We start from the raw sequence: 27,382 nt of genomic DNA on the forward strand, positions 1-27,382 counted from the left end.
TTTTTCAAAAATTTATTTGATGGATTTTAGAAATTGGGACATCAAACTAGATGTTGACAATACTGCATTTTCAATATGAGCTTCTAAGTTATTTTGATTTTTTCTTAATAAAAAAAAAATTGAACTTTATTTTTCCATGATCTTAAAAAAAAGCAACAATAATTAATTATAAGGAATTTATCCTCCATCTACCTAACCATTTAAATAATATTTTGACATATAAGATTGAAGAATTTTTCTCAATTCTTAAAAAGTAACATTACCAAACAATTTATTACAGCAAACTCATTATATAATTTTTTTAATAAAAAAATAAACATTATTATTACAGCAAACACAACTAAAAACTTTTTAAAAAGTAACTTAAAAAAAATAACATTAAGCACTTCATAGTTCACACCATGTGAACTGAAAATCATACATTTGATAATGCCAAATTTGTGCTTTACTTTTGTTATCAATATTTGTTTGTCTACAGGTAATTCATGTTATTTTTGGGGCAATTGGGTTTCTTTGTCTACAGGTAATTCATATTATTTTTTTTGGCAATTGGGTTTTTTTAGACCAAATTTGTGCTTTTTTTTTGGTTATTATCCGGAGGTTATTTTAACTATTCTTCAAGCAACTAGGCAAAAGGGATAGAATAGAACAAATACTTTTGGATTTCATGGGCCAATGTATAATTTTTTTGGAGGGAGGGTGCCAAGATTGCATATTTTAGGGCAAATTGAAAATTTTCTTTGTGTACACGCATACTAAGAAATTTTTTTTTTCAAAGTTTGGGGAGAGGGGGGGGGGGGGGGGGGGTGGGGGGGCTATCGGCCCCCCCAGCCCAAGGCTAGGTCTATCTATGGAGTTTGAGATATATTTTTACCAAATCGTCCTCATGTATTTTCCTAGTTAAATGTAAGAGTTATAAGTATGTCTGAATCACATAAAAATCTAATCTAAAAAGGAAAAATCCTTTTATAGATAGTATAGATAGATAAAACCAAAGATAAAAGAAAGAAAACAATTACTTACAACACAAATGAATGGTCAAAGATTACATAACAAATGAATGACATCCATAAAGACCTCGATGGTAACATTACAGAAGCCTACCTCTTTCGATTATGAGATGCATCATGGTGCTAAAACCCAAATCATTCAATCAAGAGATACATACAAAAAGTTCCAGACCAGAAACCAAATATATGGAGAGAGATTTTTTTTCTTGGATTGATATGGTTATTTTTCATACGTCTCTTAATTATTGAATTTTGATAAGGTTGAAGTAGTATAATTTGATACTAAATATTTTTTTTATCAATAGCGGCGTCCCTAGCTTTTAAAATTCCCTCACCATCTTATATTTTTTATTAAAAGCACAAATCTGTAACTAAAACATTTAACTATTAATTGCCCCCCCCCCCCTCCCCCACCCAATAATTTTAAAAAAAATATAAATCAATCACTAATGCATCATTTTTATTTTTCATCCTTATACCAGGCATAGCTCATATCCAACATATATTTTCCTAAAAATAGACATGTCTCTATAAATAATTATTGTCTTATTTTTTTATATCTTATTATAGCATACTAGTTCATTAATTCAAGTATATTCAAGATATATGAGAAGAACAAGAAATAGATAACTAAATCTATTAAATAAAAGCAATTTCATTTACCAACAACAAAACTTTGTTATTTTTCTTTTGGAGAATTAGACATATTGACACTGTATTATTATTTTTATGTTTTAGCTTTTAAAATAAAGGAAAATTGGATTATTAAGAGTTAGAAATCCATATTGCATCTGTCAGTTATGAAAATATTGTTTTTTCTTTATTCTCTATTATTGTTATATTTTTCTTATATTGACAAATATATATATATATATATATATATATGTTTAAAGTATAAAATGATGTTAAATTATTTAAAATTGGTTAAATTTTAATATTTTTTATAACTATAAATATACTTCAACTCTATAATCTCTAAATTATTTAATAAAAATTTTCAATGAAAATTATTTTATTTTGGAGTAAATGTTTTTGTTATATATGTGATTTAAAAAAAAAAAAAAAATCATGTTACATACATACTATATGTATAGATAAATATATAAAAGCAAAACCTAGGTATTGTTCCTTAAATTCCCCTCTTAAGATTTTGCCATATGAATTTTTCCTTAAAAAAATGTATAACTACTAATTAACTACACTCTTTATATATATATATATAGCATCACCCTTAAAAAAATCCACACATCTTTAGAATCCAAATTGAGACCTTATCTTCAAGACCATCCCAAGGACCAATTGTTGAACATGGGACTTTGCCCACCAAAAGAACCGAAGAGGGTTTTGACCCCAATGCGTGTAGACTCATGGCTAAAGCTAGTTATAACCATGAGAGGCCAAGTGTTTTGGGTAAGCTCATCCCTGAAGCCTCTGGAAAAGAAAGACAAAAGGCATTGAAAGCCAAGGGTGTTGGGGCACCAAGTTCTAAGGCTGGAGTTGGATACACTCCACCAACTCCCATTTGTATCCCCATTCGGAAAGCTAGTGTTTTGATGATTTCAACAGATGATAAAGAAGAAGAACAACCTTCAAAGCCATCAAAGAAACTATCTGTTTTTGATCGCATTGGCCAACCCACTCCCCATATCTCAGTCTTCGACAGGTTGGGGACACAAGAAGATGATAACTTTGTCAATGGCACTCAAGGCTCTATTTTCACAAGACTCAATCGCTCAACTCCTTCCCAAGTTGGCACTCAAGGTTCAGTTCTCACAAGGCTCAGTCATTCAATCCCTTCTTGGCTCTCAAAAGATTTAAAGGCAAGACGAAAGCAGAATGAGAGGACAAATTTCCTTCCTAGAGGTGCTAACTACACACTTATTGTTGATCAAGATTCAAATGAGATTCGAAACTCCATTCCATCTAGTATGAAACGTAGAACCATTTGGGAAGTGAATACTGGAGAAGCCTTGACTGTAAAAAGGCGTACAATGGTGACCACAAACCAAGAAGTCGAAGATGATGTTAAGGATGCACCACCCATATTTGAAGGAGGCATACAAGCTACAGTTGATGAATTGAAAGAAATCAACACTAATACAACTATAGACGTTTTGAGAATTGGCCTTACCAATGGCAAGTTCTTGAAGCATTACTATGATTGAAGTTTGAAATGCTCCTTGGTAAGAGCCTAAAACTGCCTACCTCAACACTCAAAGGGTACATGATGTTTTCCCATTACTCTTGAAAGTGTTCTAAAAAAAATTAAAAAAAAAAAAAAAAAAAAAAAAAAAGAAAAAAAAAAAGCCCGTCAGGTTGAAAACCTTTTTATAAGGCGGCCTAGGCAAAAGTTAGGGCACCAAAAAAAAAAAAGGGCCCGCTAGGTTGAAAACCTTTTTATAAGGCGGCCTAGGCAAAAGTTAGGGTATTAAAAGCTCGCTAGGTTGAAAACTTTTAAAAAGGCGGCCTAGGCAAAAGTTAGAGCCAAAAAAAAAAAAAAAAAAAAAAAAAAAAAAAAACGAAAACAAAAAAAAACCCCTCTGAACTACGTGTTGACTTGATCCCCTTTCGGGTACGTAGGCAGCTTGGTATCATTTACTAAGTTCAGTCGCATCCTTAAAAAAAAAAAAAAAATCCTCCTCTGAACTACGTGTTGACTTGATCCCCTTTCGGGTACGTAGGCAGCTTGGTATCATTTACTAAGTTCAGTCGCATCCTCAAAAAAAAAAAATCCCCTTCTGAACTACGTGTTGACTTGATCCCCTTTCGGGTACGTAGGTAGCTTGGTATCATTTACTGAGTTCAGTCACATCCTCAAAAAAAAAAAAAAAAAAAAAAAAACTCCTCCTGAACTACTTGATAAAAAACTTTCTTGAACTACATGATGACTCGATCTCTCTCAAGTGCAACACAGGCAAAACTTGGCATGTCACACTAAGTGCAATCATAGTTTTGGGCGAACATCACTATGAGATAGTCGCTACAAGAAGACAATGCTACCGTATGAAGACTAACATCATTGTAAGACATTACAACCAAAAGGAATGCAAAGTCACCATGAAAGCAAACATCATTGTGAGAATGTCTCTTGGCATCTCTAAAATGTGCTTTCTCTCTCGTCTTTAAAGTCTAAGTAGTTCTACCTTTCATGTATAAAATCTTGGTGGTACGTATCTCCTAACATCTTCAAAGACTTGGTGGTATCTCCTTGCATTTTTGAAGTCTGGATTGCAACCCTTCAAAGTCATGTTGTCTTGCATTGTCAAAGTTGGCATCGCATCATCTCTCTTTTGAATTTCATTGCTTTCCTTCTAAGTTGTGTTGCCTTACATCTCTAAAGTTTGCACAATGCTGCCTCTCATCTTCAAAGACTTGGTGGTATCTCCTTGCATCTTCAAAAACTTGGTGGCACCTCTTTGCATCTCTAAAGTTTGGACTGATTTGCCTCTCTGTCAAGTTGGATCACCTCAAATCCTCGAAGTTTTGATGTCATCTTCTCACATATTTAAACTTTGAATGGTGTCATCCCGTATCACTAAAGTCTGGTACTCATCATTTTATACCTTTAAAAAGTATCATAGCAAGATGCCAAAGCACGTCCTTAGATTGTTGCATCGACAGTTGCTCCATTGCAAAGATACCAATGCACATCCTTGCATGGACAAACTCCATCTTCAAGATCATTTTCATCTTCAATATTGTCTTTGTTTTCAAGGCAATATTCATCTTCAAGGCCTTGCATCAACAATCTTCATATTCAAGAGAGTCTTCGTCTTCAAGATTGTCTTCATCTTCAAGGCAAGTCCTTGTCCTCAAGACTGTCTTCATTTTCAAGATAGTCTTCATCTTCAAGGCAGTCTTCGTCTTCAAGGATGTCTACATCTTCAAGATTGTTTTCATCTTCAAGGTTGTCTTCATCTTCAAGGATGTCTTCGTCTTCAAGGCAAGTCTTTGTCCTCAAGATTGTCTTCGTTGTCAAGACTGTCTTCATCTTCTAGGAAGTCATCGTATCCAAGATAGACTTCGTCAAGACTGTCTTCATCTTCAAGGAAGTCATCGTATCCAAGATAGACTTCGTCTTCAAGATTGTCTCCATCCTTAAGATAGTTTTCGTCTTCAAGGAAGTCTTTGTATCCAAGATAGACTTCGTTGTCAAGATTGTCTTTGTCTTCAAGAAAGTCTTCGTATCACAGATAGACTTCGTTGTTAAGATCGTCTTCGTCTTCAGGGAAGTCATCGTATCACAGATAGACTTCCTTGTCAAGATCGTCTTCGTCTCCAAGGAAGTCTTCGTATCACAGATAGACTTCCTTGCCAAGATTGTCTTCGTCTTCAAGATTGTCGTTGAGGTCGTTGTCTTGGTAGCTACTTGGCTTGTGGAACAAAATAAACTCTTGCAAGTTCTTCGTAGTGCCACTAAGTCATCATATTACCTATTCTAAATGGAGGTGGAACAATACAAAACCAACAAAAAAAAAAAATAGACATGCAAAAAAAAATACACGAGTGAGGAAGCAAACAAGAATTTACCTCCACGAAGTGGCACAATAACCTTCTTGTGAAGCTCGACAGATTTGTGTGATTGAAATCTCAAGAAGCTTGATGGAATTGTGAAGTTGAAATCTTTTGAAGCCTAACAAAGTCTTCAAGAATAGTGAGCTTTGAAAGACCAAATGCTGCGTAAGATAGTCAAAAGAATACCTATCAAGAAAATCAAGTCATGCTACACATAAAAGTGAATAAAATAAGAGTTTCAAATTGATGTTCAAAAAGAGATCAGCTTTATAAAACAAGTTTCATTAATTCTACTTGTTGGATATTGTGACAAAAAAAATGAGATAACACATGATTCACTTAGAAATATTCATGTGTGTGGATCCGTGATCTCAACTAGAAGACATGCATGCATGAATGAATGATGGACATATAAATATCGCAAAAAAAAAAAAAAAAAAAAAAAAAAAAAAAAAATCAATGAACAACACCTGGATAGTATTTATGAAATCTTGCTCCAACTCAAGAATAAGATGCCACCTGTTCTTTGTGCTTCTAAAGAATAAAAGAAGTCAGTGTCATGATTGAAGATCATTCAGATAAAAGAATGAAAGATTTAATGGCAAGCTACAGCAAAGCAAAGAGGATATTATGACGAGGGCCTAGAAATCTAAAAGGGGAGCGGCTAAAAAAGAAAAAAGAAAAAAAATGAATGAATGAAAAAGAAAGCACGTACCTGATCATCAACGAGAAAAAGGAAGGAAAGGGATGTCTTTATATAGGTATATGAAGGAAGAAGTTAAATTGGAGAAGAAGTCTTGAGTTGTGTGTTCAAGTTCAAGTAGGACTCTTTGAGATATAAGAGTTCAAATCCTTATTCAGCTTGGACTTAAAAAAAAAAAAAAAAAAAAAAAAAAAAAACTGTGGCTTCTTGCATGGTGGAGTCTTGCATGTATTACATTACTGGATTCTTGCACGTATTATGACTCTTTTAAGTCTTGACATACTTTTCCGAAATCTAGTTCTATTGGAACTCTATAAATGAGTAACATTAGAACTCTTTTAAGTCTTGATGTACCCCTGCCAATGGATTTGAACGTGGCATACTTTAAAGACTTCTCTTCATTCGACAATAGTATCTGACAAAAAAGGAACCTTTGGACTTAAATTCTACGTTTTTTGCTTGGATGATTCTCAATTCACAGCTAAGAGAAGAAAAAAAAGTTGAGGAGCACCCATTGAGATAGAGTCAAAAAGATAGAGAAAGAGTAGTGAAGGCTTTGAAGTTTGAACGTGGCTTACTTTAACTATTACACTTTGATAAGGAGTAAATCTCTTCTCATAATGGGGATATTTTTTAATTCCTACTAGGAGTCTAACTAAGACCACTTTGACTAGGAAACAAATTTCCTTCTTAAAGTTATCTTCGCAGGACACTTTGATTAGGAGCAAAGCTCTTCTGATGACGGTAGACTCTTGCACATATCAAAGCCCTTGGAGGAATGGTTCTCCAGTAAGTTTGTCTGCTTGCAAATTTCCAAATAAATGAAAGGTCCTGAAATTAATTGCATCAAAGCATGAAGTTATCGAGACTTACCACTTTCCACACTCAAAATTGTGGACATGTCCAAGTCTCGAGGGGGCATTTGTAGGAGGCAAAATTTTAAGCCAATTATAAAATGTCACATCAAAATTTAATGGCAAATTCTGAATTAATGTCATTAAATTAATTAAATCAAATGATAACATGTGTCGTCCAAATTGGCATCACATTGGCATATCAAAATTTGCCATGTGTCATTTGGCCCGCAAGATAAAGATAAATTTTCTATTCAAAATTTATGGGTAATTATCTTTATTAAAATAAATAAATAAATAAAATAAAGATAAATTTTCTATTTAAAATTGGTAGATAATTATCTTTATTAAATAACTTAAATAGAGATAATTATTTATCTTTGTTGATTATTATCTTTATCAAAATAGATAAATAGAGATAATTATCTCTAAGAAGAATTTGGACCAATCAAAAGTCTGCTATATACTTTCAAGCATATCAATTCATAGTGGAGCTTATCCTCTGAAATCACTATAAATAGAGGACATCCCCTCTCATTTTCGGGAGAACAATTTTCGAAGACGCCAAAGCTCTGGAGAAATTCTGTCTCAAAAACACACGAAGAACATTCAAATAAGTTCTTTGAAGTTCTATTGGAATTAAGCTGAAAAAGCCCCCATAAACTTCAACAAACCTCAAATCCTTGAAGCTCGACGGATCAAGCCTCTAAAACCCCGAAGAACTTCAACCTAAAAGCCTTCATATTCAAAGACTTGAAGAACAATAAATCTCTAATAAGCTCAAAGCTAGAGATTTGTTGTGAAGACCGTTCAATCCAGCTTTCAACTAAAGTCAAGAATTTATTGTTTGAGTCAAGTTCAATGAAGATAGAATCAGAGAGTATTCTTTTGTAAAAGAATTGAAATAGAGATTGTACTCATTATTCATCAATACAATTTATTATTTGCAAACCATATTTCTTTTCAATTGTTTAATTTTCTACGATTGGGAAAAATTTGTGTTTACAGTGCTATAGCGGCTATCTTCACAGATTTATTCTTACCATTATCGTATGAGAAGTACATCATGTTCATGTCGAATGTTGTTGAGTACAGCATTCCGAGCCTTATTTTGCCAACTGGTTCGGGGACTTTGGTTAAAGAGTATGTGACAAGGGTGAAAAATCCGAAAGTGAAAGACATGAGTTTTGTGTTAACGAGGTTGGGCACAAAGCCTGCCCCTCAAGTGTACCAGCTCTCTTCGAAAGGTCCAAATCCAATCAGTCCAGGAGTTTTAAAGCCAGATATTATTGCTCCAGGAGTTGATGTTTTAGCCGCGTCTGTACCCAAGTCCATCAAAGTCGGAAACTATGATGTGGTTACATATTATGATTTATGAATTAATGTCGGGCACATCAATGGCGACACCACATGTTGCTGGGGTTGGAGCTTTACTGAAAGCAATCCCCCCCAAGTGGAGCCCAGCAGCTATCCGATCGGCTATGATACTGGCACAGTAATTAAAAGTGAATTTACAAATGAATTAGGCTCCCCTCTGGAGTTTGGGGCTGGCCACATCAATCCGAATAAAGCGATGGATCCAGGACTCATCTATGACATGGGTTTCCAAGATTATATTGATTTTCTGTGTGGCATGGGACCCACTAAGCAGCAAATGAGTGCTTTCATTAGACGACCTCAATGGAGTTGCAGCAACAAATCTATTCTTGATCTAAACTATCCCTCTTTCACTGCCGCACTCACACTCACAACCGAAACCAGATATCCAGTGGCAATGAACTTTAGCAGGGTTGTGACAAATGTTGGAAACGATAAAGCTGTTTACCGGGCACTTTTGGAGAACATTCCCCCCGGATTGAAAGTAAGTGTGAAACCAAGGACTCTTACATTCACCCGCAAATATCAGACTCGAAGTTTTGTTGTGAACATTGAGCTTGATAGAGAAATTTCAGGGGTAATTTATGGTTTTCTCAAATGGAAAGATCAAGATAGCCACATAGTATCAAGTCCTATAGTGGCTTTCAATTTCTTTTCTTTTTGAGGGGGGAGGGGGATGGCTATCAATTTCTAGTAGACAATATTGGCATGTTCCCGTGCTAAATACTATGATCAATTGCTGAGGGAACAGGTTAAAGTTGTCTAAGTTGTGGTCTAGGTTGTTGCTGTGTTCCTTTTTTCGTTATGCTCTGTTCTGTAGCTTGTGCTCTGTTTTATTCAATGTAACTTTTCTTGGCTGTTATGAATGAAAGGTTCAGTTTGTTTTCAAAAAAAAAAAATTGCTGAGGGTGTCTAGGCTATATTCCTTCTCGGTTCAAATGAAGGGTTTGTTGATCAAGCAAATCTCAAAAGACTGTTGTGCTATAACTATATGTTGGCTATGTGATGTAAGATTGAAGCTGTCATATATGGTAGTTTTTGTATGTACCAATAAAATCAGTGGTCCTAATTTACTGTTAGGACTTAGGACCACTGAAAAGAGTCTAGCGTGTAATACTTTGCAGTAGCAAGAGATTGTGTTTTTCTTGAGTTCAACCTCTGCAGTTGAATAAGACAGTATAATAGAATGCCAATTTTAATTTATTTAAAAGTTGCTATATATATATATATATATATATATTAAGAATCCTGTCTAAAATTTTGATTAGATCAACTAAACTATATCACGAAATAAAATAGAAGCTACATCTTCAAGTGTGTCTTGTAACCATACTTGAGGCTGGTCTTGAAACTTTTGCCTTCTAGAAACTAGCAAGCGCATGAGCAACAATATTACCGTTGCGTGTCACATCTGAAGATGTGATTGTAGGCATTATTGATACTGGAATTTGGCCAGAGAGTGAGAATTTTAATGACGAGGGTATGTCACCGGTGCCACAAAAATGGAAAGTATAGTGTGAGAATGGCACAACATTTAACCCTTCAAATTGCAACATGAAGCTCATTGGGGCTCAATCGTTTAGCAAAGGACTCCAAGCTGCAGGTATTAATATATCCAAGGAACTAGATTTCAGTTCTCCAAGAGACTTCATGGGTCATGGTACACACACAGCATCCACAGCTGTGGGTAACAATGAACCTGTTGTAAGTCACTCTGGTTATGCAAGAGGCACAGCTAGAGGCGTGGCTCCTCATGCACATCTTGCTATGTACAAGGTTGTTTGGGCCGTGGATTTAGAACTTACCTTTGCAACTGATCTGCTCGCTGGCATGGAACAAGCAATTCTTGATGGGGTTGATATCATGTCTTTGTCTATGGGCATTAATCAGACGTCTTATTTCACAGATGTCATTGCCATTGCTTCTCTTTCTGCAATTGAGAAAGGAATTCTTGTTGTCTGTGCTGGTTCCAATTACGGTAGTTTTTACAAAACAGTATACAATGGAGCACCTTGGATCACAACGGTAGGGGCTGGCACACTTGACTGAAGTTTCCAAGCAACAGTGTAGAAAGTGGGGTTTCCCTTGAAGGTACATCACACTTTCCTGTGGGTGTTTTCATTACTGATTTACCTTTGTACTATGGCAAAGGCAACTTGAGCAAAGTAGTGTGCATCCAGACAGCATTGGAAACGAAGTTGTAGGGAAGGTAGTTCTCTGTGATTATAACACCGAGATTTATGTTAGTGAGCAACTTAAGGAGGTTGAGAGAGTAGGTGCTTATGCAGCTATATTCTTGAGTTTAAATATATCCTATTCTTTAGATCTAGATGGATAATACATTCCAAGCCTCATTTTACCAGCTGCTTCAGAAAATTTGATTAAAGAGTATGTATAACAAGGGTGAGAAACCCAAAGGTGAAAAGCATGAAGTTTGTGTTGACAAGGCAGGGTACAGAGCCTGCACCTCAAGTGGCCTATTTCTCTGCAAAAGGACCAAACCCAATTAGTCCAGGAGTTCTAAAGCCGGATATTCTGGCTCCAGGAGTTGATGTGCTAGCTGCAGTTTCACCCTTCATACCATACATGCAAGTCGAAAAATATTATTTGGCTTCAGATTATGCATTAATGTCAGGCACATCAATGGCGACACCACATGGTGCTGGCGTTGGAGCTTTACTGAAAGCACTCCACCCTGAGTGGAGTCCAGTAGCTATCCAATCAGCTATTATGACCACCGCCTATGCTAAAGACAATATTGGCACAATTTTGAAAGACCAAAGGACAGGTCTTTCTGCTACACCTCTACATTTTGGGGCTGGCTATATCAATCCAAACAAAGCCATGGATCCTGTCTATGACACAAGTTTTCAAGATTATATAGAGTTTCTGTGAGGCCTTGGGTACACTAAAGAGCAAATGAGTGTTATCATTAGAAGAAGTACCCGGAGTAGCAGCCACAAATCTATAAATTATCTAAACTAGCCGCGAACCCACGCGTTGCGCGTGATAATTATTTTTATAGTGGTTTTATTAATTTTTTTTTTTACAATTTAAATTAATCTAATAACTAGTAATGTATTTCGTAATTATATTTGTATTTATTATAGGAACAATCATAAATGTAATATAGGAACAATCCAAAACACCAAAAAAATGTAAACTAAAAAAAATTAATAAAACTTAACAATGATTAATTGAACCAATATTAGGATAAAATTTTGTTTTTGATAATCTATTAAGATTATTTTCCTTGTGGAAATTATAATTTCAGCCACCCAAAACATATTATCAAATAAACAATTATTAGCAAAATCTAAGAATTAATTTTCTATACATGCATTGTTATAAAATAATAATAATTAAAATAAAATTTCAAAAGTTAAAATTTGTCACCTATCCGATTATTTTCGTTTGGCTAATCTTTGTTTTTCTTTAAATGAATGGCATTATAGAGTACTTCTAATACAACTATTACGAGTACTTTCTCTACCACAAAGGGTTAGAAAAAAAAAAATTAGTAAAGTCTCATAGTTTAACATCTAAATTGGTTCTCAAAAAAAAAAAAAAAAAAAAAAAAAAAAAAAAAAACATCTAAATTGAGTACTATAAAAAATCATGATATGTAACAGAATAAATACCAAATTATCCAAATCATGCTATGTAATAGAATAATATTATATTTTTATATGCTATATTTAATTCTTTAAAACGCAATAGGATAACATTTAACAATCAAAGAGAATAAAAAACAAAAAACAAAAAAAAAACAACAACAATTTAAAAAACAAAACTAAATCGCATTAACCCAAAATAGAGTTTTAAAGAATATAAAAAATTATCAACCTAAAATAGAGATGCAAGAAAAATTAAAAAAATCCACCAAAAAATTTAGAGAGAGAGAGAGAGAGAGAACCATTTTATTTGTGAGGGAAAACTATGCATAGAATAGAAGAGATAGTGACAAATTTATAGTAAGAGGGTGTGAATAAAAAGAGACAAAAATAAAAGAAGATGAAGGGAAAGAGGAAGAGAACCATTTTATTTGTGAGGGAAAACTATGCATAGAATAGAAGAGATAGTGGCAAATTTATAGTAAGAGGGTGTGAATAAATAGAGACAAAAATAAAAGAAGATGAAGGGAAAGAGGAAGAATGATATTAATATAAAGGGTAGTGGGAAGATGAAAAGGTAAGGGATGGAGAAAGATTGAAGAAGTAGTGGGGAGATGAAATGATAAGGGAGAGAAAAAGGTTGGAGAAGTGTAAATTTTTTAAAAAAATAAATGTTAAAAACAATTATAGAAAAATTAAAATAAAATAAAATAAAAACCCAACAAACAAACAAACGTTGAAGTCTTTCAAGCTTTAGGTTTTTTTTTTTTTAATTTTTAATTTTTAATTTATTTATTTTTTCCTTTAAGCTGAAAAGGCCAACACAAAACCCTAAAGTTGAACTGAAAAGGTTTTGGGTTGGGGCTTGATAGTGGAACTAAATAAATAAGAGATGGGTTGGATTAATTATACAGATTTATTATAGGGTGATAGTGGAAGTAAATAAATAAGTAGTGGACTGGATTTATTATAGGGTGATAGTGGAAGAAAATAAATAAGTAGTAGACTGCATTTATAGGGCTGAAAATTGTAAAAACCATTTTAAAATTGTAGGACAAATTCTATTTAAAAAAAAAATGACATGGCAGCTGATGTGGCGCAACGTGAGAACAACAACATTAAACGCTACACTTCAGCTTTTAGTAATATATAGATTATCCCTCTTTCATTGCTGTACTCTCCAACGACACCAGATATCTAGTGACACAGAACTTTAGTAAGGTTGTGATAAATATTGGTAATGATATTGCTGTTTACCAATCGCATGTGGAGAATGTTCCTAATGGAATGAGAATCGGAGTTGCACCTGAGACTCTAACATTTACACACAAAAATCAGAAGCAAGGTTTTGTTGTGAGCATTGAGATTGATAGAGCATTTTCAATGGTAATCTGTGGTTTTCTCAAATGGGTTGATAAACATAACCATAAAGTATCAAGCCCCATAGTGACTATCAATTTCTACCTAAAATTTTATATAAGGATTAAGTGTCTGATTGGCATTAAATTATAAGTCCGATTTTTGTTTTTTAATTTTTATGTGAATCTTTTTAAAATCTTCTCTTTTTCTCACTTTAAGGCTGTGTTTGGTTTGTGTAAAATATTTTCCGGAAAATAAGTATTTTTCGGAAATGCTATTTACGGGAAAGGAAAATATTTTCAAGTGTTTGGTTGCATTCTGAAAAAATGTTTTGGAAAATATTTTCTAGTGTTTGGTTGTGTTGCTGAAAATAATATAGAAAACACATTTTCTTCTTCTTTCTCACATTTTCTCACATTTTCTCAACTCCCAAACAAATATATAACCCCATTTCTCAATAGATAAACACAGAAACAAAACCCAATCAAAAAAAATTCATCAAATCCGGTCAAATCCGGTCAAATTCATCAAAACCCAACCATTTCTCAATTGCGATCTTAGTGCGATCGGTGCTGTCTTGATGTGATCGCGCGGTGCGGTGCTGCGATCGCGCAGCGCGGTGCTGCAATCGCGATCGGCGCGAAGGCAAGATCGCGATCAGTGCGGCGCGGTGGTTCAAAAGGGAGAGGGAGATCGAGAAAGAGAGAGATCGGCGGCGCGGCGCGGTGTTGCGATCGCGATCGGCGCGAAGGCGAGATCGCGATAGGCGCAGTGCTGCGACGATCAGACCCGGTGCTGCAACGATCGAGTCGTTCTTTCTCTCTCTCTTTCTCCCTTTGCGCGTCGTTCCGGAAGTGATTTGAAGGAAAAATAAAAACGGAAATGCTTTTCCGGAATTAGAGAGCTTATTTTACGGTCAACGGAAATTATTTTCCGTTTGACCCAATTTTCCGGACCAACCAAACAGCCTATTTTACGAAAAAGCACTTCCGGAAATGCTTTTCACCCAAAACAAACACAACCTAAGCCGCAAATCTATGACAACATTATTATTGTAGTTTTTTTTATATATAAATATTTTTATTGAGAACATTATTAATATTGTAGTTGGGATATTTGAAAATAATACCAAGAGTTTGTTTGTGATTTGCTTATTTTGTTGAAACTGAAAACTTTTTACTGAAAGTATTATAAATAAAGGTAAAAGTTAACTGAAATAGTACAATAGGACCCATAAATAGTACTAAAAAGTACAATGAAACCTATAAATAGTAGCAAAAATAAGTTGAATAATAAAATAAGTTGGTTTTTTAATTTAAAACTAAACAGCCACCAAGTCAAATAATAGTATCAAGTTATATTTAAAGTAGTTTACTAGGTTATATTATATTACAAATGCGTCGTATACTTAATATGGGCAGCTTAGGGCCTAGGCCTAAGGATCCAAATAAAAAAGCCCTACAGTAAAAAATTTAAGGCCCAATCCAAATAAAAGAAGTCACATCTTGTGAGTTAATAATTGGTTAAAAAAAAAAAAGGTCACATACCAATATAAAAAAAAAGACCCCATCCCAAATCTCAACAACGTTTTTTAGAAAAATAATTAGTGTTTACATTAAAATTGATAAAATGTTGGTTTAGATTGATTAAAATAACCATATTATCCATCAATTCAATCTTGAGATGTTAGCAAAATTTAAATGCAAAAACTTAAAATAATAATTTTGTATTTCAAGAAGAGAGAAACATTTAAATATTGTAATGAGATACAAAAATTCTAACTGAATATAAAAATGATCTAATTTAGAATTATCGCCCTTAAGCATCAAATTGTATTTCTCTTTGAATGTACTAATACTGTTTTACAAAACACTTTCTTAGGTTACATAAAGATCTCTTATTTGCGTGTAATATATATACATAATATTCCGTCTTTACATGGTATTAGAGCAATGACATTGTTGTTCATATTAGATCTTTTACCCCATCCATATGTAGCCAATATCATATCTAAGCCCATTGAGTTTCTTTCTGAGCTTCCAAATCTCATAACTTGGAAAATCTTAAAACGAATTAGCCCAATTTCATTGAAAACCCTTCCAATTAATGGGTCCTCCACATGCCCTCGCGTGCCTCTATAAGATTTATTACATCAATCCATGTGCTACAAGTGTCACCTTGCACCAACATTACCCAATTATGTGCCACGTGTCGTAACTACAACCTTCCACCTCAGCACATATCCATCAGCCACCACTTTAACATGGCCTCATCAATAGCCACATTAGCATTTTTCACAAATTGTGCCATATTTAAAATTTAAAAAAATTAAAAAGAATCAACCACAGCATTTTTCATGTCAGCATGTGTTATATCAAATTTTTTTGTGTGTGCTAATTTTCAATTTTCTATTTTTTTTACATTTGACACTTCTAAATGCCACAAAACAATGTCATTATCAACCTATTCAAGTTGTTCCTAGACAGTTACACTTAAGTCATAGTTGATGCATGGATGTAAAAAAGCCAACAAATTTGCATCATGGCGCAATTGAGCTGGAGGTTGCAACGAAAAGTTGTTGATAAGATCATTGAGGAAAGCAATCAAGAATTCTAGCTTAGAGAAATCACATAACGAAAATTTCAATTTTGTTGATACATGGTCTGATGTGTACGGCAGAAGTCGTAACGTAAGTTGCAATATATGTGTGATGTGTGAACTATATCTTTTAACTGCGGGTCTAGAGTGATCCTAGTATCGATTCTATTTATTTGAAAGATGGTAAATTAGAAGTAATCCGAAGTGTATTACAAAAATAGTATATCAAAGGGTGTGATCAATATGAAGTGATGAAAGCTTGTACACGAATTGGTTATGTTTACGCATCGACGCCAATCTAAGGAGTATCATAGGTCAAAGTTAGCAAGGGAAAAAATCGTAGTACCTGCATACTGACTAGTGCTAAAACCATTTATTATGATGTGCACTCAAGTGGGAGATGCTAGTTTATAGTTTTGATGGGTGATTACAGCATAATAGGAGGTACTCTCACATATACTAACGGCCCACTTAATGGATGGTATTGATTCACAATTAGCAAATCGTAAATGTATTACTATATTTGTAGAAGGGTTAGTGTTTTTGGGATATAGATATACCTATTACCAAGAGGTGTTTGAGTGTCTATAAATAGTAGGACTATCAATTGTTTTGGACACTAAATTTTTTCTACAGATACTGTTTTATGTTTGCGATCACCACCTAATATGGATAATTAAAACAGACCCTCAGCTTTATTTTTGTATGACTTAGTATTGGATCCTTCTTATGGGAAAATTAGTGTGTATTTTAGGAGTATATACTTTCTCCCTCTTATATAAGAGTAGATTCCAAGGTGGGTGGGACCTAACTCTTTGTAAGGGGGGAAGGGGGGGGGGGTAGGGAAGTATACTCCTGAGTACACAATAATCAAACTTTCTTATGGTTGCCTAATGTTTTGAGAAGATTGCTATAATTTTTTTTTTTTGAGTAAACAGTAATACTTATTAGTATATATACGAAAATAGTAATACTAGTGTTTTAAACCGGATTTATAATATATTATATAACCAAAGCACAACTACGAAAGGGTCAAACCTTTATAGTTGTAGACTGGGGTTATAAACAATGGACACTAAACACACATAACTAATGTGGGATGAAATTCCTAATTTTTTTTTTTTTGAGAAAACAGTAATACTTATTAGAATACACACGAAAATAGTAATACTAATGTTTTAAACCGGGTTTATAATATATTATATAACCAGAGTACAACTACAAAATGATCTAACCTTTGTAGTTATAAACTGTGGTTATAAACAGCGGATACTAGAAGATGATTTGATTTGACATGAAGAAGATGATTTGATAAAACTTTCTTAAGCTTTGTATGTTGCTATTCAACTCTTAATTAACACTAGTCGCAGTTCCACGTGATGCGTGGAATATACAACTATTTTGTAACGTAGTATAATGTATGATTTATTCCATAAAACGTACTGGACATATTATTTTTAAAATTATTTTTTATCTCTCCATCTCTACAAATATATCATTCTATTATTTTGAGTTTTTTTTTTTTTTTTTTTTTTTTTTTTAAAAACTTAGGTGCATTCAAATGATATTATTCCATTATTGTTTTTGAGGTAAAAGATAGAAATACTTTTTCTTTTCAAGTGATTTATATTATTCAAACTTTTGTATAGTGTGTTATGATTTTTTTTTTTCTATAACTAAAATTTTTAAGTTCCAAAATTAATTAATTGAATTTCTCATTCTCTTAAGAAGACTATTATGATAACCAAACCTCATCACAAATTTATAATGGATCTTACTCGAATAATTTATAGAAACATTCAAATACATAATCATTTCACTTCTAAAATATCTAAAAATTAACTCAAGCCAAAACTATAATAGGGATAGAGAGTATGTGTGATAAATAACTCAAAAAACACACCACCAAAGTGTATCATCCAAAAAAAAAAAATCATCAATCTAAATTAGAGTTGCAAGAAAAAAATTAATAATAGAGAGAGAGAGAGAGAGAGAGAGAGAGAGAGAGAGAACAATCACCTTTTTTGGAAGAGAATGTGAGACAAATAAAAAAATTATATAAAAGAAGATGAGTAAAAGAATATTCAAAAGAAAATGTATAGCTATAAACACCAAATTATCTAAGCCATGCTATGTAATAAAATAATATTAAATCATTTTGTAAAATCATAGGATAACGTGTAACAAATAAAGAAAATAAAATTAAAAAGATAAAAAAAATTAAAATATAACCAAATCATATCAACGTCCTAAAGTAGAATTAAACATCCACCAAAAGAAAGAATATAAATATGGAGAGAGAGAGAGAGAGAGAGAGAGAGAGAGAGAGAGAGAGAGAGAGAGAGAACATTCACCTTTTTGTGTGAGCAAGATATGGATTGAATGGAAGAGAAAATAACTATTTTTTATAGTATAAAAAATGAGGAGAAGAAAAGTCAAAATAAAAGGAAGATGAATGGATAAAGAAATTGTAAGGTTAAGAAAATATTACAGTGAATGAACTGTAAGAGTGATTTTTATTTATTAAAAAAATGGTATTTTTGTTTTTGTTTGAGGTTTTGTTGTGTAATGGATGGTTATGGATGCAGAATCATCCATGAACATATGCTTATGCTTGGTGTTCAATGTTATCCTATTAAGTTCTAGGACTACTAATTGTGAATTCAAATAGTTAGCCAGTTGGGTTCTAATGGAGTAAATGGGGAAGGTGAATGGGTTGTGGTTGACTTAGTCATTATGGAGAGGATTCTACATAATTTATCCAAAAAAAAAGTGTGGAAGGTGAAAAATAAGAAAACATTCAATGGATAGTTGAGAGCAATTAGAAATTTATAGTGTTAAAAATAACATAGATAATTGTAGGGGTGGCAATTGAAGGGTTTGTACTTGAAAAGAGCTAACTGGGTTTAAAGGGGAAAATGACAAGTTGAGAAATGGAAAATGGCTGAATTTAATTGTGAGTTGGATTTAATGAGTTAGAGAATGTGTAAAATTGCACTATTTATTTCTATATTAATATGGTTTAAGAAAATGAAAAAGAAAATAATACAACATGGCCAATGATGTGATTCAACTGGAGCGTAGCAACAATAAATACTACATTTTAACTTTTAAATATATATAGATATAGATGAGACAAAATGTCACTTTCATAGGCTTATCCAATATAACTGAGCGAACGGTATTTCTCTTCTATAAAATCGTAACGCTTTTGGAATTTAGGTCGTCGGCGATTCTCTTATGTGTATTAGATCAAAGATAAAAGAAAGGAAACAATTACTTACGACACATTATCTTGACTTAGTACCATCCTTATATATGGTCAGAGATTACATAACAAATGAGTGACATCATCCACAAAGACCTCGATGGCTACATCACACAAGCCTGCCTCTTTTGATTATGAGATGCATCAAGGTGCTAAAACCCAAATCATTCAAGCAAGTGCTACATACAAAAGTTACAGACCAGATATCTTAGCCTCATCATCAAGAAAGGGAGATATAGGGCCTGTTTGGTAAGAGTATTTAAATATAGTTTTTTGTTTTGCAATCCATAAAATGGTTGGTCCCCCACTTGAATTTATTGCTTAGCTAATATTTTCTAAATTCATTTTTCAAAAACCTGTATCCTATTTTTCTTGTTTAGAATAGGATTTTGAAAACAACTAAAGGGTTGTTTTTAGGATACAAAAAAATGTTTTTAATGATATAGTTGTAAATAAATTAAAAATAGTAGACCTCACATATTTGTACAAACTCTTTTATCTCTTAAATTAAGGAGCTTATCTTTATCACAAAAAAGAATTCCCATCCTTCAAATTTGAAACTTATTATTATAAAAAAAAAAAAAAAAATAAATGTAAATGATGAGTTCTATTCCCTTATTATTATCCACACAAAAAAGTAATTTACAGATTCTACACGTTACTTTTTGTAATTTTTTTTTAAATCTCAAAAATGGAAATGGTCTCCCAAACAATTATTTTTTGTTTTTAGTATTTTGAAAATTGTTCTTAAAAGTGAGAGCCAAACACATAAAATATAAAAATTATTATTTGAAAACTAGTTTCAAGTTTAATTTTTTGAAAAAATTTTTTATATTGTTTTGAAAACAAAAACAAAAATCACCCTACCAATCAGACCCATATATAAAAAGAGTTTTTTCCATTGGCGTAGGAAATGGGGGTTTAAGGGGGCCATTATCATGGCGCTAAATCCCAAATCATTCAATCAAGAGATACATACAAAGAGTTCTCGACCAGAAATTAACCATATCTTCAGTATCATGCATTGTCAAGAAAGGGAGGCACATATGGAGAGTTTTCCATTGGCGGAGGGAAAAGGGAAGGCTCATGGCGGCCCCCTAGCATTTTAAAATTGAGAAAGTGTAGCTACAAACTTAATTGTAGCATAAATATTACAAATCCACTTAGTATGTTTTTATTAGATGTGAATTTTAACAAATTAACAATTTGATTACATTTTTTCTTATATCTTCCATACATGTAAAAGTTTTAGAAGATTAAAGATTTCGATAGTTATGTCATCAATCAAATGTTTAAATTTCAAATTATTGTAGTCTAAAATTATGCATAAAATATAGATTTATTAATTCAATAGTAAATAACATCCGACTGACACAAATTTGATATGTGTGATAACAAAATAAAGAAGATGCAATCTAACGTTTAGGTTTTCAAAATTCGTAATCATGATAATTTTTTTAATGAGAGTGTAGCCTTTAAGTTACAACTAAATTTTTACTGAATTTTGTCCTTTTAAAATTCCCCCCACCATCTTATATTTTTTTTATTTATTAAAACCTGCAAATGCAATGTAGGCAATGAGTTTAGCAATAATGATATCACCCAACATACAAAAACTTGCTATTACCTCACCAATTAAAATAAAATTTTGTAACTAAAAAATTTAACTATTAACTGGCTCCCCAAGTTTTTTTTTTTTTTTTTTAAAAATTGCTAATGCATCATTTTTTTTTTCTTTTTCATCCTTATACTATACATATTTCATTAATTCAAAATGTATTCAAGATATAATTTATTAAAAATAGATAAGTTTAAATAAATAATTAATGTTTTTTTAATTACTCTTATTATTGCATACTAGTTCGTTAATTCAAAGTACATTCAAGATGTAAGAACCAAGTACAAGAACTCTGGGCCTTAGATCCCTTGGGCTCACAATTTATTTGTAGTGGGTTTAAGGATTTCCTACAATGGGTCGTTCTCGGCAGAGAGACTCAAAGCAACACTCAGCTGAAAAGCTCTCTCTTTGACTCCTTTCTCTCAATTTTTCTGAACCCCTTCTTCTCCCAACTTTCCTCTATTTATAGCCAAGGTTAGTGGGGAGACCATGATTATGTTCATCGTTAGTGCTATTGAAGGTCCAGTATTATCTGGTTAAAGTGGCTGTTTTAGGTGAGAGGGCGGTGCAGCATTTATGATCTTGGAACTTGGCTCCATTTTCACCGATTGTGTTCGGCGACTCACGTTCCCGTGCATATCATGACCTTCCCGGGTATTGACTCATGCGCTCTACCGGGAAATGTTAACCGGTCAACCCCGGGAGCTTAATAACCAAAACTTGTTTTTGGCCCTAAGGCAGTTTTAAGAAGGGCATAAGGTAACGGGAACTATCTGCTGGGCCTGCGCCCAAGGCTGGTATGGGCTTGGGCCCGGGGCCTAGATGGGTCTGGGCCCAAGGCCTGTATGGGCTTTGGGAGCTCGGTGCCGTACAATAGCCCCCCCTTGATTCATACTCGGTTGCCTAGGAGAATCAAGGAGCTGCCTGGGCTTCTTGACCTCGGGAATCTTTTAGTCTGGGACTTCTGGCTGTCATTTCTCATTAATAGCCATCTCAAAAGACGCGCCGTTTCGCGGCGCCAGGCGCAGACGTCATTATTGCCTGACGGTTCGTGAATCGAAGCGGTGCGCAAATCGGTTACGCTTGGCATTTGCTGGGTCACTCGTTCGCTGTGCCCATTTATTGTATGATCAAGCGTTTCTTCTTTCCCCATTTCTTCTGGCTCTATAAATAGTTCTTCTCCAAACGTCACTCCATTTTTCCTTTGCCTCTGATTTTTAGCGCCTACTCTCTGCCGACCACATTTCTGTGTGCTTGCTTGCTCAGCGTTCTTTTCCTCCTTAGAACCCAACGTAAGTCTCTTTTTCCCTTCCTGTTCCTTCAGCTTTGTTTCTTTGATTTTATTCTTGTAGTTTTAGGCTTTATAGATGGGTTATTCTTACCTTCTAGATACCCCGGCTGCTTTGGCCAACTTTAGGAGTAAATTTAGTATCCCCAGTGACGTGGACGTGGCTTACTGCCATGAGAGTGATATGGAACTCCACCGAGGGCATGGTACGGCCTTCTTTCCTTTGATGTCCATCTTAGAAGGTGGGGTTAGGTTCCCGGTAGATCCCCTCCTGATAAGCACTCTTACCTACTATGGGCTGTGCCCCGACCAGCTTCCCCCCAATTTTTACCGGGTAGTTAGTTGTGTCGGCCAGTTGAACCATACCTTTAACTTACAACTAGATCACCATGATATTAACCAAATGTACAGCCTTTGTGGGAGCAAATCCACAAATTACTACTTAAAGACAAGGGATGCTCGGGTACGGCTGATATCGTGCCTACCCGATTCGAACAGGAACTCCGCCGGGGAGTTTGTCAGGGTGCGCGGCAATTGGTTTGCCGGGGAGATCCCTTGCCCCCTCACACGGCGTGAAGTGGGTTCGTACCTTCCCCTTCTTATAGTTGTTTGAGTAAAAGAAAATCTTTTATTGTTAAAAGCTAACGTGTTATTTGTTCTTCTGCAGACGGCAAAGTGTTTACTCAGGACCTCAGAGCCGTCCACGTCAAGGACTTAAACTTCGTCCTTCGTTCCGAGATCTACGTGCACTGGGACGGGCAACTCCAGGCCTCACACCTGATCCTCGGCGTGGAACCGGTTTACTCTACTTGGCAATCATTCAAGCAGGCGTTGATAGTTGACAGCCCCCTGCTCTCGTACATAGACGTCCGGTACGTGAACTTCTTGCCGCCGAAGCTTACAACCGGGGAAGCGAGGGAATTTGGTAGGCGGTTCACTGCCGCGGACGAACTAGTTCCCCTTCGAGACGATTCCGCGGAGCAGGTATCCCGGCGCCTTAGAGAAAGAGCCCACGAAGCTATACAACAAGGGGACCAAGCCCAAGAGCAGACCCATCCCAAGGATCCACCCGCCGAGCATCAACAGCAAGTGACAGACGCGGCTAACCTGCTAGCTGAAGCGATCCAGCCCGGTGCAAGCATGGTGGCAAGGCGAATAATGACCCTAGACAGGTTCGTGCCTGGTGCCCGGCCGACCAACCAGCCCCCGCCTACCCAGGGTCGGGGTCCAGTTTCTCAACCTCCTCCAACCTCGCAGTCCGGACGTGCCCGGAAAAAACAGAAAGTGGCCGAGCCACATTCCACGGCCCCGGGGGACGCCGCTGTCCGGACTCCTCCCCGACCAACAGGGGGGATTGTCATCCGCGAGCCGCAGATCGAAGCCGGCACGGGGGGCGCATCCTCCTCCCAAGTGGCTCCGGCGTGGGAGCCAAAGTTCCTTCTGGATGGCAAACCATTGCCATCAACGGCCTCTGTTCGGATATGGGATAAGGGCGAGGGCGGCCGCATTGCCCAAACCTTGGCCGGAGCTCTCCAACTTCCCGAGGACGTGCACGCCTTTGAGGATGGGTCCGAGGAGTCCGTGGGGCGCCGGTTAGAGTGGCACGCCATTGCGGTAATTCTTTTGTCTATTTGCTCCATGTAAATTTCCTTTTGCCACTTTGCTAACCTTCACGCTTGCTAGGCCGCTTAACTAGCTCACATTGTGGCTGCCCGGGCACGGGAGCTTGACGAGGAAAATGAGCGCGAGAAGGTGGCGCGGGAGGCAGCAGTAAAAACGGCTAAGGAAAAGGCCAAGATTGCTGAGTCTGCCGAGAACAAGGCTGCCGCCGCGGAGAAGTTCCGAGCATCTGCCGAACAGAGGTGTACTGACCTCCTGGCCAGGCAAAATGAGACGGAACTTAAACTGGCCCAAGCCCTCAGTCTCAACACTTCTCATGCCGAGGAGATAGCTGATCTCAGGGCGGGCTTGGCGGCCGCGGAGCAGAAGTGGTACGACGTGGGCTTCGCCGACGCCAAGAACTCCGCAGAGCCGGTGGTGGCTCAGGCTCGGCATATGGGTTTCGAGGCCGGGTGGTTTGCTGCTCTTCAAGCAATGGGAGTTCCTGAAGACTCGCCGCTGAGAGACCCCGGCCAGATTCCATTTCCGAGTCCTGTACCTGCCGTCCAGAACGCCCCGGCTGCCCTAGATGAGGAGGAGACGGCCAGTATGAGGGAGTTGGTTGAGCAAATAGACTCTCATGCTGAGCCCGAGGAACTGGAGGCTACGAGCACACCGACCGTGCAGGAACTTCTTGACGAGGCCCAGCCTTTCTCCCTGATCGTCCAACAGGGAGTGCCACCACCGACTCAACCCCCTAGTTGATTTTATTTTAGCTTATTTTTATTTCGTTTTTATTTGCCTATGTCACCGGGATGTGGTGATTGAACCGTTGTTTTAATTTATTGGTTTTATTTGCCCATGTCACCGGGCTGTGGTGACTGAACAATTGCTTTTACTCTTTTAATTGGAAGTCCGTTTTCTTTTCCTGTTTCAATTTTGCTGAATGAAATTATATCCGTTTGTGCTCTGCTTGAATCACACCAATGCTATGGCCGCTTAATAGAATGTACCCCCGAGAACCTGTTGTGCGAAGCTGTGAGTAGTTTTGAGAGCGCTATTTGGACTTAGTTTTTGTAAAAAGGGTTAGGTTTTTATCAGGTTTTGGTTTAACCGAGAATTGAGTTTCCGTCCTTCGAGCATTTGTTTGCAAAGTTTCCGTTTGTCCGGATGTTTGATTTTAGCCGAGAATCAATTTTTTTGCCCTCATAGATTTAATTGCAGGGTTCACACATGCTCGGTGATTGTGACCGAGCCGAAAGTCAGGTTTCTGCCCTTAGGGTTTTTGTTTGTAAGGTTTTCACCTGCTCGGGGATATTGATCTAGCCGAGGGTCAGGTTTCTGTCCTTAGGATTTTGTTTGTAAGGTTTTCACCTGCTCGGCGATATTGATCGAGCCGAGGGTCAGGTTTCTGTCCTTAGGATTTTGTTTGTAAGGTTTTCACCTGCTCGGCGATATTGATCGAGCCGAGGGTCAGGCTTCTGTCCTTAGAATTTTGTTTGTAAGGTTTTCACCTGCTCGGCGATATTGATCGAGCCGAGGGTCAGGTTTCTGTCCTTAGGATTTTGTTTGTAAGGTTTTCACCTGCTCGGCGATATTGATCGAGCCGAGGGTCAGGTTTCTGTCCTTAGGATTTTGTTTGTAAGGTTTTCACCTGCTCGGCGATATTGATCGAGCCGAGGGTCAGGTTTCTGTCCTTAGGATTTTGTTTGTAAGGTTTTCACCTGCTCGGCGATATCGATCGAGCCGAGGGTCAGGTTTCTGTCCTTAGGTTCTGCTAGTGATTCTCTTGGTGTGCGGCTACAGGGTAAAAAACAGCAAGGACAAAAAAGTTCATCATACTCTTAATCTTCATAGAATACAAGTTTCGGCTTACATCGATGGTTACGCGTAGAACTTCTTCAGGTTGTTGGCGTTCCATGGTCGGGGGAGCGGCCTCTCGTCCAGGTCCTCCAAGTAGTAAGCCCCTGCCCCTGCGACGGCTGTGACTCTGTATGGTCCCTCCCAACTCTGAGCAAGCTTCCCTGCAGCCACGTCCCGCATATTCCCTACTACCCTTCTTAATACCAACTCCCCGGCACTGAATTCCCTGGTCCTTACATTTCGGTTGTACCTTTGCGCTAGCTTCTGCTGATACTCGGCAAGACGTACGGTCGCAGCCTCCCTGCATTCTTCTAGCCAATCCAACTGCTCCATCATAAGGTCGGCGTTTTGTACAGGGTCAAACCCAACGACCCGCGCACTGCATAAGCTCACCTCGGTCGGTATCACTGCTTCTGCTCCGTATGCCAGAGAAAATGGGGTTTCCCCCGTGGATCTCCTGGGGGTCGTGCGGTAGGCCCACAAGACACTGGGTAGTTCTTCTGCCCACCTTCCTTTCGCTCCATCCAACCTTCTCTTGAGCCCGTTCAAAATAGTCTTGTTTACTGCTTCAGCTTGGCCGTTACTCTGGGGGTATGCCGGGGTTGAATACTTGTTCTTGATGCCGAGCTCGCCGCAAAAGGTCCGAAAAGCGTTGCTGTCGAACTGTAGCCCGTTGTCTGTCACGAGTGAATTCGTCACCCCAAACCTTGTAACTATGTTTTTCCACACAAACTTTTTCACGTCGATATCCCGGATATTGGCCAAGGCTTCAGCTTCAGCCCACTTTGTGAAGTAATCCACGGCCACTAATACAAAACGGCGGTTCCCCGTTGCTCGGGGGAATGGCCCGAGGATGTCAAGCCCCCATTGTGCAAATGGCCACGGGCTGCTGACAGGATTTAGATGTCCGGCAGGCTGATGGATCATTGGGGCGTGCCTTTGACATTGTTCGCAACTCCGAACGTATTCGGCGGCGTCCTTCTGCATCTGTGGCCACCAAAACCCCTGCGTCATTGCTCTGTGTGCTAGAGATCGTCCCCCGGCATGCCCGCCGCATACTCCTTCATGCAGCTCGGTTAGAAGCTCCTTAACTTTTTCAGGATGCAGGCACAAGAGGTAAGGGCCCGCGAAGGACCTTCTGTACAACTTTCGGTCCGAAGACAACCAGTACCTGGGAGCCATTCGTCGAATCTTATTGGCCTCGGCCTCATCCTCTGGAACTTTATCTTCAGAAAGAAAGTCTATGATCGGGTTCATCCAGCATGGTCCGGCCACCGCCACCTGCGCAACTTCTACTCCGGCCCGGTCGAGGGCAGTCTGCACACAGATGCTTGGTTCCCTTACAAGTTCAATCGTGATAAGCCTCGGGGTGTCCTCGGTAGCCGATGAGGCTAACGTAGCAAGAGAGTCAGCATGCTTGTTCTGCGACCGGGACACCTGGGATATCTTTACCTTTCCAAACTGACCGATAATCTGCTTCGCCGTACTCAGATAAGCTTTCATTCGAGGATCCCGAGCCTCGAAGTCCCCAGTGATCTGATAAACGACCAGCCGAGAGTCTGAGTAGATTTCTACGTCCCTGGCGCCCAGCTGCAATACTGCCCTTAGTCCGGCTAACAGGGCCTCATATTCGGCTTCATTGTTCGAGGCTTTGAACCCCAATCTGAAGGAATGTTCCAGTCGCATACCCTCAGGGGTGATTATGACAATACCAGC

General features: G+C 37.1%; 1 protein-coding gene and 1 pseudogene across 2 annotated transcripts in view; both read left to right on the forward strand.

Annotated features, from left to right (window-relative positions):
- Nucleotides 1–27,382, forward strand: part of LOC126723561 (subtilisin-like protease SBT1.8) — a 90,777-nt gene that overhangs the window by 48,959 nt on the left and 14,436 nt on the right. Inside the window, exon 2 of one of the 2 annotated variants that reach the window (XM_050427119.1) lies at nucleotides 9,159–9,217. The exons of the other annotated variant lie outside the window; for it this stretch is intronic. The gene's annotated coding sequence lies outside the window, so the exon portion shown is untranslated. Of the gene's footprint in view, nucleotides 1–9,158; nucleotides 9,218–27,382 lie in introns of those variants that run through there. 2 annotated transcript variants of the gene reach the window in all.
- Nucleotides 1–27,382, forward strand: part of LOC126722513 (subtilisin-like protease SBT3) — a 55,597-nt pseudogene that overhangs the window by 11,613 nt on the left and 16,602 nt on the right.

This window comes from Quercus robur, chromosome 4, assembly GCF_932294415.1.
Source record: "Quercus robur chromosome 4, dhQueRobu3.1, whole genome shotgun sequence".
NCBI lineage: Eukaryota > Viridiplantae > Streptophyta > Magnoliopsida > Fagales > Fagaceae > Quercus > Quercus robur.